Here is an 11,772-nt window from a genome sequence, read left to right as displayed (position 1 = left end):
AATTGCTTCTATTTGAGTACATGTGAATTGTAAGCCAATTCCTAACAAAATTTGCTGGCAGAACCCCCCTCTGGGGCCTCCTATTTTATAGAGATGAAGTAGCCAACGGCTAAAAATCTCTCTAATAAAGTTAAAAAAAAGTATGCTTACAGAAAGTTGATTTGCCATTAAAATATAAAATAAATCGTTTCAATTCATCAAAGCAAGTAACAAATTAAAAATGACAATGCTAATATATATCAGGGTGCCTGAGGGCAACTCTAGCGACATTTTTATAATAAAAGCAAAACAATTAAAATAAAATTCAGCAATACTATCGCGTAAAATTAATCTACATAATAAAGTTATAGAGCATTTCTAGCTCAAATCGTTAAAAAAAATGTCAATTTTGTCTCGACCCCTTCTGATTTGAATGAAACATTGCTCACGTGTTCGCTGCTACTAATGGTTGCATTTTTCATTTAAATATGATTTTTTCCTCCAGAGTAACTTTTGAAAAGGGCGTATAAAAAAATTGATTATTTTTTATTCAAAAAATCATAACTTGAAAACTATTGATCTGATCAAAACGGCATATGAGAAGAAGTTTTAGGTAATTAAATTATCTTTGCGAAAAAAATACACTGAAAGAAAAAAATTCGTAAATTAGTATTTAAAAAACGTAAAACGATGATTATCTCAAAACACCCCCCCTTCGATCTTTATAATTTTTTTTTTCAAGAAAATTGATGGAATACCCTTGAATTTGGTGAAAAGTGTATGCTGGTAACTTCCTTAAAAAGAAATCTATAATATTTTTAATTTTTGTTGATTTTTACAAGTTGATGAAAATGCATATTTTTTTGAAAAATAACAATTTATTTGGATTCTACGCATAATTTTCGATAACTTTGCATATAGAAACTTTTTTCCTAAGTCCAGCCGTTCTCAAGTTAATGCAAATTAAAAAAATATAATTATAACAATTTTCAACATTTTAGGCCATTTTCAAATGTTCGTCGAGATGTCCAGCAACGAGATTTTATTTCATGATTGTATATTAAAAAACAAACAATTCATTCTCAGATATGGTAGCTGTCAGACTTACCCGTTTCTATCAGAGAAGCACGTTGATGTGGTCAAATGAAAGATTTGTTGAGATAAAAAACAGTATATATTTATTATTTTATTTTACAACTCATATTATTTGAATACATTGAATAATTTGGGTGTATCGTTTGAATTAGAGAATATTTTTACTGCAATTTGGTTGTTTGAAACTGGAATATAGCCAGGGTGCCTTCCATTCATTTTGACTAAAAAAATGTTTTATGAAATTATAGAATAATAGGATATCATGATGATATTTTGTACGTGTAAGTAATAAGAAAAGATTGTAAAGTTTGTGTTTCACACATCAAACCAGCAAATTTAGCTTTTACAGAGTCACAATGAGCGTTTTTCTGATCGCCTCTTCGCGAAGAGTGAAGAGCGAAGAGTGGGTGAGATAAATTACAAAATCGCTTATTGCGACTCTCATGTGGCAAAATTGGCAGGTATTATGTGTCAAACACAAACTTAACAATCTTTTCTTGTTGTTTACATAATCAAAATATTTTCATTATGTCTTATTATTCCATAATTTCTTAAAACATTTTTTTAGTCAAAATGAATGGAAGGCACCCTGAATATAGCAATGATATTTTCGAGTTCCAGGAATTGGTTTCACTTTCTTAAAAATTGGATCAAATTCCGTGTCAGCCTTTTTGTATTCTTCCGTAGAAACATAACAAAATGACATTTTTGTTTGAAGATCTTCTTTACGACTATTTGCCCAGTCGTACAGTTGTTAAGGGTTCGTTATAGGGTGCTCGTGTTGCTTAGCTAAACTTGCTCTGGTTGCCATTCTCTTAAGGGTACCGCCAATCGCATCACAATGACCTTTGCCGTGTGAAGTTGCAAAAAAATGCCATTCAATTTCTACATTATGCTTATCTTGCTTATCACAAATGCTAGCAAAAAAATTTATGTTTTTGTACTGTGATGCTGCTCCATCTGACATAAAAATACACTTTTGGACTGTTATTTGCAACTTTAAAAATTCTAATCATTTTGAGATAAACAACTGAACTGCTACTGTGTCATGCTTTGAAATTGATTTAGGTGGAGGTTTACAACACTTGAAATTGTTATCCATCGTAAAAAACTACTTGCTTTTTAACTTGAAACACTAAGAGAGATGAACTGAATGGAACAGGTGAAGATCGTCCCAATATATATATATATATATATGTATGTAGCAGAATAATTACAATGTTGACATTATACCTATCTTCATTAGGTACAATTGATTATAGCAAACTTTTTTAAGTGTGAGTGTAAGAAGCCTCCACGGGGTGCCTTTTTATGTAGTTGTGATATCGCGGGATGAGCTCTTAAGGCACAATATGGTATACGTCAGAGAAGTACCTAGAGAATTTATCTCAATTACAGGTTTAATAACATATTTGTTTACCTGGTTATGTTTTGAGCCTATGTTATGACATACACAATTCTATCCAAGTATACAACTAATAGAGGACAGAAAAAAGGCACATGAGTGGGTTTGTTGATTATTTGGGTATATTTGAGAGTATTTATTTATAAACTTGTTTCTTTTCCGCTGCGTCTAAATAGAAACGGGTAAGTCTGATAGCTACCATATTTGAGAATAAATTGTCTGTTTTTTAATATATATTCATGGAAAAACATTTCGTTGCTGGACATCACGACTAACATTTGAAAATGGCCCAAAATGTAGAAAATTATTATAATTATTTTTTTTAAATTGTATTAACTTGAGAACGGCTGGACTTAGGAAAAATATTTTTATATGCAATGTTTTTGAAAATTATGCGTAAAATCCAAATAAATTACTATTTTACTAAAAAATATGCAATTTCACCAACTTGTAAAAACCAACAAAAATTTCAAAAAATCATAATTTTTTTTTTAAGAAAGTTACCAGTATACACTCTTCACCAAATATTAGGGCATTTTTTCAGTTTTCTTGAAAAAAAAAATTATAAAGATCGAAGGGGGGGTGTTTTGAGATAATCATCGTTTTACATTTTTTAAATACTAATTTACTAAGTTTTTCTTTCAGTGTATTTTTTTCCGCAAAGATAATTTAACTACCTAAAACTTCTTCTCATATGCCATTTTGATCAGATCAATAGTTTTCAAGTTATGATTTTTTGAAAAAAAAATAATCCATTTTTTTATACGCCCTTTTCAAAAGTTACTCTGGAGGAAAAAATCATATTTAAATGAGAAATGCAACCATTAGTAGCAGCGAACACGTGAGAAATGTTTCATTCAAATCGGAAACACTCATGACCAACCGGTTTGCGTTTTGGGCTGGAAATGCTCTATAACAAATTAAATTCAACGAATGATTTGACAGTCACAACTCAATAATCAAGATCTAACTACGGCGAATGGTAACGGTTGAAGTTGCTAATAACATCTGCATTAATCGATTGCATTTTGAAGCTACTTTCCGGGCCACCAAATCATCGTCGTGCAGCAGAAGACGTCTCTCAATGAGGCAATCTAATAAAACAATTAAAATTAAGAAAAATAAAATCAAATATTTTTTCTCATACATTACCATTGACAAATTTCACTTTGTTTGCTTCCAGCGCAGTACGAGGTGCTGTTATTAGTATCTGTTGGATTATCATCGATTGGTTGCTGGTTTTTTTTTGCACGGCCTTTTGGATTATTCGATGTACGTCCTGTAACTGACCTTCCTGCGAATCCTTCAGGCCATATGGCATACATGAGCAGCTTGACAAATATATAGTCACTGTCCTTTGCTACCATGGGCATCTTTAATATCATGTCTGCGGTCGGACATTCAGAAAATCCATTGATGTTCTTAAAAGGTTTATGAGTCGAAGGCAGCAACTTCAACACCAAAGCCTGCTGCAGCTTGGAATGCGACCTCTCAAAATTGATTTTCCGTTTTTTCAGGAAATTTTTCTGCTTCCGTAATTTATGATTTTCAGCTTTCAGTTTTGCCACTTCCTCTGTCAAACCACAGGTACATTCTGAATAAAAGCATGAAAAAGATTACAAGTATAACCAAATGTATTTTGCATTACTTGCGACAGCTTGCGACCATGTCGTTAGAACAGATCTCAATCACGTGACACTTACGAAAATGGAAATACGCACTATTAATGTGTCTATCTGAACTTCGATAAATTACTTACCTGAATTAATTTTCATTTGCTGGCCAGGGGTCAATCCGTTCATGGTTTCCTCCAATTCATCGTTTTTGTCATCATTACAACCATACAGATCGTTATCGATATCAGATTCACCCGAAGTCTCTTCAAAATCGATAGCAGTACCGAATGGCGGAGAAATTTGCTCAACTCTAGATTCTCGAGGTTTGCTTGGACCAGGTTGTGGTTCATCCTCATGTTCAACGAAATTATTTGTTGCTTCTCGCCTTACGCGAGTTTTACCTGTTATTGATCGTTTTGGAGCCTCAGCAGCCGGTGCCAATTTTGAGGAGGATTTTGGTCCTGCAAAGCGAGGATTATGAGAATTATTGGAGCACGGTACAGTAGTTTCTCGAGGTCTGATTGAATTAGCTTGTGGTTCATCATCCGATTCAATTGAATTTTTCGTTTCCTCTGGTCTTGCCGGTGCCGATTTTGAGGAGAATTTTGGTCCTATAAAGCGAGGATTCTGAGTGGAACACGGTAGAGCAGTTTCCTCGACTCTAGATCCTCGAGGTCTGCTTGGACCAGCTTGTGGTTCGTCATCTAGTCCAACGAAATTATTTGTTTCCCCTGTTGTTCGTTTTGGACCTTCAGTAGCCAGTGCCAAGTAAGAGGATGATCTTGGCTCTACAAAGCAAGGAGTCTGGGAATTAATGACCCCAGACTTAACGTCGTTTTGCATTCCTTTGCCAAGTGAGGATTTTTTGCTGTCAGGCTCGCCACTCGACACGCAGGAGCTTGATGAATTCTAAAAACCAAAAATACGAAGTGAGGTTATGGATATGAGAATTCAGATTAATTCGCAGATTGACTTACCCTCGATTCTGGAATCTCGTTTAAAAGAAACTCAGAGTTTCTTTCGTTGGACAGCTGAAGCACATGTTTTTTTTATGCAGTAGTGCGTTTCCGAGCCATTTTAAGAAACTTTAAAACTTGAAGAAATGTTTGGCGTCCTCGATAACTACGCACACACGAGACAACGGACTATGCTGAATAAAAATAATTCATAGTTGATCGAATCGAAATAGGTTGTCTAGAATTTGCATCATAGTAGAACCTCACTATCATGAATAAAAAAATGTGTATACCGTTATACAGCATGCGAAATGCTTTAAAAGTAAAATGGAATACCAAAACCCAAATCTCATGCCTGAGTTTATTCACCTGCGGGTTTAACCTTGCTAAATTCAGCTGAGAAAAAGTCACCGATGAGTTTTCAGGCTAAAAAATTAATTGCTTTATATTTTGGCGTTATTCATTGTTAATACTGTTGTTTTGACATCATTGGATGGGAAACTAACCCGACATGCATAAGCTATCGATTAACGTTTGATAGTTTTTTTATGAGTTTTAAGCGGGAATGATTTTTTGGCGTTTTGAATATGAGTGCGTGAAAACGTATGAGAATCTCAAGCGTGAGATTTGTTTGCCACATTTGCACGCAAGTTTATTCTATCAACTGAGGCTTAATGAATGAGATTTAAGATTTTTTTTCAGAGCACTGCTTCTGCCCATATGAATAGTTACGCGCGATTAATGTGATTTTTTTTAATGTCAAGAGTCAATTTTCAAATAACCGTATCTGATCAAAGATACAAATCTCATTTCAATTCTGAAATTATGTTGTGGCATTCCAGAATATGGAGTACAAAAAAAAAATTCTAACCTACAGTACGATCATCGACTATTATATTTGTTACCAGAAGATGTTTCTAATGATGCTGACGAACAGGAGCATGAATTCAGTTATCATGATCGAATATCAATATCCAGTTTCGAACAAACAAAGCTTGTAAAAAACTCTGCTATGACGATTCGTATGTTTATATAAATGTAGAGTTCTTCCGAATTGAGCAGATTCTAACTGCTAAAAGTAATGCGACGTTTATTGTTGCTACAAAACTTAACACAAAAAAGCTATTCAAAAACATGTTTTCATATTTAGTAAGCGATACTTTGGTTCTGAAAAGAATTGATAGTTATTTTAGACAATGTGTTATCGTTTCCATAGAAACAAATGAAAATGTAATGAATTTTATTTCGATATGTAAATATAGCAGCCAAGTTGATTGAATTTTCACTCATATAATAAGTTATTATTTTATATTGCATCATATGTATGTTCAGGAATGTATATCATATAAATAAATATTACTTTTCGATTTCCTAACGTTTTTCAGTCACACAAACTGATACAAATTCCTTTGAAGAAACGGATGCGGACGATATTTTGTTGGTGGTACGGAGAAATAAGGAGCGACCGCTGTCGATAAGTGGGCGAAGAGCGTTGGGTTCAAAATATCAGCTACGAAATTGAACATCTTTTACGGCAGTCCCAACGCCCGTCGAGAGCCTAGCACCAATATCAGCATCGAGCGTGTAGTTGTACACTAGAGGTAACTCTAAGACTAGTAGGTCCCGAAGAAATGTGCTCAACTTTTTGGCTCAGCTCTGGTACTATTTTCGGTCCCAAGCTAATCGATTCACCCCTCGAAACATAGGAAAATTCACTAACCCTTCATTTTATCTGTCAAACTTTCATAGCGAATCAAAACAAACATTGTGTAGTAGTAGAATTTCGACTAGAATGGAGTACGTTAATCGTTTGCTTGGGACCAATGGGCTAGTCAAGTAGTGAGCCAATTTAAAATCGTTAGTTTCGTATTGATTGTTGATTGTACCGAAGACGAATCGTTTGAAAGTCATCGGTCTCACCCTCGATAGCTTTCAAACTGACTTTCAAACAGCATTGTAAGACTGTGAAAACTACATGCGACTCAAGGCTGCGAATTCTTTACATTATTGGGCCTAAACTTCCACGAGGGCAACGCGAGTCTCTTCTGTGCATAGGATCGGCAATCGTTACGTCACGCATTCTTTACGGCATCGGACTTGTCAGCAGAGCGAAGGATAAAGTTGTGCAAGCTCTCGCACCCATCTACAACTGGATGGTCCGGTTCGCCTTAGGAGCGTACGTCACCAGCGCGATTCCAGCGATCATGGCTGAACCAGGCACATTACCGTTCGATCTCCTGATTTTTCAAGCTACAGCTCGAGTTGCTATTCACTTGCTGGAAAAGGATCACAGAAATGTCGACCTTCCAGTCTTCCAACGTGTATCCGATCGTCTGGCGGCGGTTGATATAAATTTTCCGATCATCGCTGTACGGACACGTTTCGCCAATCGAGTGTGGCATGCTCCCAAGCCACGCATTGTTTGGGACGTGAAACGACAGGTGAAAGCAGGAGATCCCCCAGATACAGTGAGTCCCATCAATCAGGAGTTGCTGGCAAACCGGTTTCACCGTGCTACGGCTATCTATACCTATGGTTCTAGGTGTGAAGACAGAGTAGGAGCAGGAGTATTCAGCGGCAGCGTGCAGAGAGCAATAGGCCTTCCGTTACAATGTAGCGTTTTTTTGGCGGAGACCTATACGGTAAAATCGGCTGTCAACGAGGCGAGTACAATAATTGATGTGATCATTCTGCCTGATTCAGCAATAGAGAGTGGCAAATCGCAGCATCCCTGGATCCAAGAAATTGAATGTCTGCTTCAAAGCCGCCCAATTCACTTGTGTTGGGTTCCCGGCCACGCCAGCATCCGTGGCAACAAAAAAGCGGACCGACTCGCCGGAGAAGCACGAAATAATCCACCAATCAATATCGGTATTCCAGGAAAATATGCAATTAAGGCAATTAACCAAGTTGTCCGTCAACAAGTGGGAGGCACGATGGGCGCAACTTACAGAAGTTAAGCTGAAGGAGATAAAACGTGACACGAAAAAGTGGATCGATCAGAAAATTTCTGCCGACCAGCGAGTACTCACTCGTTTGCGCATCGGCCATACTAGGCTGACACACGAATTTCTATTTAAGAAATCATCGCCACCGACATGCGAATGCTGTGGAACGGTTATGGTAGTCCGGCACGTATTTCTACACTGCAGGAAATTTGAATCAGTCAAGATGAAATATGAGATCGATCCAACTAGTCTTTATACGGCACTATGCAACGATGATGACAGTGAAAAGCGGTGACCGATGTTCCTGCATGAAGCTAATATCTATCAAACATTGTGAAAACGAGGGAAAGAGAGAAGCGGATTCAGAGGACGTTAAGGACAACAGAAAAAAATGGAGGATGATGGAGAAGAAACATACAAAGTGGGAGCAGAAGAAGACATGAGTGGAGAACAAGATGAAGAAAGCGGGGCAGAAGATCAAGCGAAGAACGAAGGAAAATCAAGAAGACGAAGGATAAGAGTTGCCGCTACCTAAGGGCAAAAATGGAAGCTGATGAAGATGACAGAAGATGATGCGAAGAAAGCAGAAGAAGATGGAAAAGAAGATCCCTAATAAAATTGTTATGGTTATTTTGCTTAACGACGTGTTTGGGGTATCATACAAACCATTAGTGGAAAAGTACGACAATTTGGGTTATCGTTCGTATATAGTATTTATTTATTTGGGATGGTTATGCAGAGGATGAAGTAGAGCGCGAAGCAAAACGAAAAGGGGTGAATTACAGACAGAAACACGGATGAAGAAGATGGCGATAAAGAAGGTGAAACTGGGTATCAAAAGAAGATTAATGCGGATGGAAATCCAAGAAGCAGGAAATGAAAAGATGATGGAGGGGAAGCAGAAGCTGTCGGAGAGGAAAATAATATGGTAGCGGATGGGAATACAAGAAGCAAAAAATATGATATGACGAAGGAAATTAACAACAGACGGAGAGGAAGAAAATTGTGTATAAAATGAATGTAATAGAGAGGAAAACAAAAAGTGCAAAGAATTGAATCTGAAGTGATGAATATGTAGTGGAACGAAGCAAGGAAAAGAAGACACAGCAGTAGCAGAAGCGATGAAATCTGGACCGGAGCAGTAAAGAAGCTAAGTGTGAACTTAACAACTAACACTAACACCACAAAAATCACACTGTGTACTAACATTTTTAAAAGACACGAATGCATCAGTAGATGTAAAGTGTCGGTAATAAACAACAACAACAACAACAACAACAATATCTATATTTAAACTACTGCACTATACTAAGTAGTAAATTAACTGACTAAACTATCTGAAAGTCTGCTAACTGAACCAAGTTTTAAGTTGAAGAACATTTATCTGTCAAAAGGAGATCGAAGTGTGCTCTGCTTCTGTAAGGACGTGAAAAATTTCTGAGTGTAAAATTTTAGGCTTAATTTTTTCTGTCATTGATTTTTTCATCGTGTTTTAGCCCTAAGCAATGTGCCACTCGATAACATAGTTCTACACACCAAATTTCTTAAATTCCATTCGGTACTTTTTTTGCGGAATTCGTTCTGTAAAATATAATTTTTACCGAAAGCTTTTTAAAATATATTGTTGTACCAACTTTCAGCAATAAATAATACTGAAATGAAAATCCGTACTTTCCGAAAATTACCGAAAACTGTAAATAAAAATTACTAATCTAAGCTGTAAATTACTGCAATTCTACAATACTGTAGCGAACGTACTAGTAGTAATTACTGTAAAACGGGGTAACATTGATAGTTTTTTGAAGTATATTCTAAATATTTTTTACAGCAATTCATGTTTATCAAATTTTATTTATTTTAAACAAGTTCTGAGGATCCTAGAGTCAACTCGTTAGTAATATGTTTAACAGAAATTAAGGCATTTGCACTATTTTTAAAGCCTTGTGACCGAACATCAGGATTTTGATTTAGGGTTACTTTGATAATGCTCGATGAATGTAGATGAAAATGCGTGAAACTCAAATAATTTAGTTCTTGTTAAATGAAACTTTGAATGAGTAAATAATCAGAAAACATCATAAGCAATAAGAATACAACATTGAATTTGTGATGGCTATATAGGAAATCCATTTCATAAGTGATGGTTTCAGTGCTTTTTCAAACAGGTGAAAAACAACAAAATTGTTTTTTAATACGTTTGTAAAAAATTTAAAACATACTATACAAAAACTATATACCATCTCAACGGAAATACCCTAAGCTACAATACCAATGATTCCAATTCATAAAAGCGCAGAGAGTAAATTCAATCATTATATTCTACTATCAAAGCTACCCGCATTATCTAAGATACCCCGTTTTACGGTACTTTAGTCCGCTGAATCTACGGAGTGGATAATTATTTTACTTGCAATTCAATCCTAGGCCATCGCTTCCAGCCATCTTGGACTTAAGGCGACCTAATGTTTCCCTCAGCTGCAAAAAGCCAATGCCATGTGTGCGCACGTTGCTCTCGATAACCTTGTTTGGATTCCCTGCTGGACCTGGACCAGGAGAATCCTTTTCTTGGCGTCGCAAATATTTAAATATAATCGATTTTTTAGTTTTAAATAAAACGTTTTCTGTGTTGTAATCATTTAATTTGATGAAAACACATAAGACATGTCAATGGAACAAAACGTTCGGTAATTATTGCTGGTTAAATTGTAATTTATATAACCACATAGGAAAATAATTTGCAGATATTTCGGTAAAAACATTACTGAACCTTATTGTAAGCTTTACCAATCCTTCAGTATTATTCACAGTCCAGGCCAGTAATTGTTGACAAACAAGACAAATTAATCGAACGAATTGTAAATATAAAAAAATACCGAATCGATTACCGAATGTTTAGCTGTTCCATTTTCGGTAAAAAATTACAGTATACTGTAAAAAAATCTTAGGTTTTAGAAATGAACTTTAGTGCAAAGCAAGTGCAAGTGATCGGGTAAAATGCATTTCAAAGTGTTTTTTATCAGCATCCTTTTCGTCAGAACTGTTATTAGGCGATTGGCAAGTTGGGCCAAGATGATTCTAATTGGGTTGGAGGCGGATTGTGCAAGAGTTTTTTTTTTAAAGATCCGATGGAATGGTTTGAAGTGTTGAGCTAGAACTAGGAGATGCAACAGTCTTCCAAGTTTTTGCTTCACGGGCAAACCATCGTTCATTTGGTGAGTTCGTTCCTGTTTATATACACGGCGAATGAGAACGACCCAAATTTGAGTTTAGTTCACTCATAATCGCCAAAAGTGCAGGAACTCAGCGATGAGTAAAATTTGTCTCATGGTTTTCTGTAGAAAACCTAAAAAATCTGCCGGAAAATGAGAAAATTGACGAAAATTTTATTCAGTCCCGGGTTAGTACAAAAAGACTGAGTGAATCCAATCTTTACTTTTCTCAAATTCGGGAATTTTTCCCTGGAAAATCCTGGAAAAACCAGGGAAAACATGAGGCAAATTTACTCATCGCTGAGTTCCTGCACTTTTGGCGATTATGAGTGAACTAAACTCAAATTTGAGTCGTTCTCATTCGCCGTGTATTCACCTGTTTCGGTTTCTACAACTTTGTCTTAGACATCATTTTGAATAGCCGCTTTCGTGCTGTATTTTGATGAGAAATCAAATGTCGAGTGCGCTATTGTCAAAGGTTGGGAACGAGTGGGTATGGCCAAGTTCCAACATAGATTTGCCAATTGGTTCGTTCGGCAAGAGAGTCGCCCTAGTGCTTTTTTT

Source organism: Ochlerotatus camptorhynchus, unplaced genomic scaffold, assembly GCF_037179485.1.
Source record: "Ochlerotatus camptorhynchus isolate MF236.1 unplaced genomic scaffold, CSIRO-AGI_Acam_v1.1 ptg000380l, whole genome shotgun sequence".
Classification (NCBI taxonomy): Eukaryota; Metazoa; Arthropoda; class Insecta; order Diptera; family Culicidae; genus Ochlerotatus; species Ochlerotatus camptorhynchus.
This window is presented reverse-complemented; position numbering follows the sequence as displayed.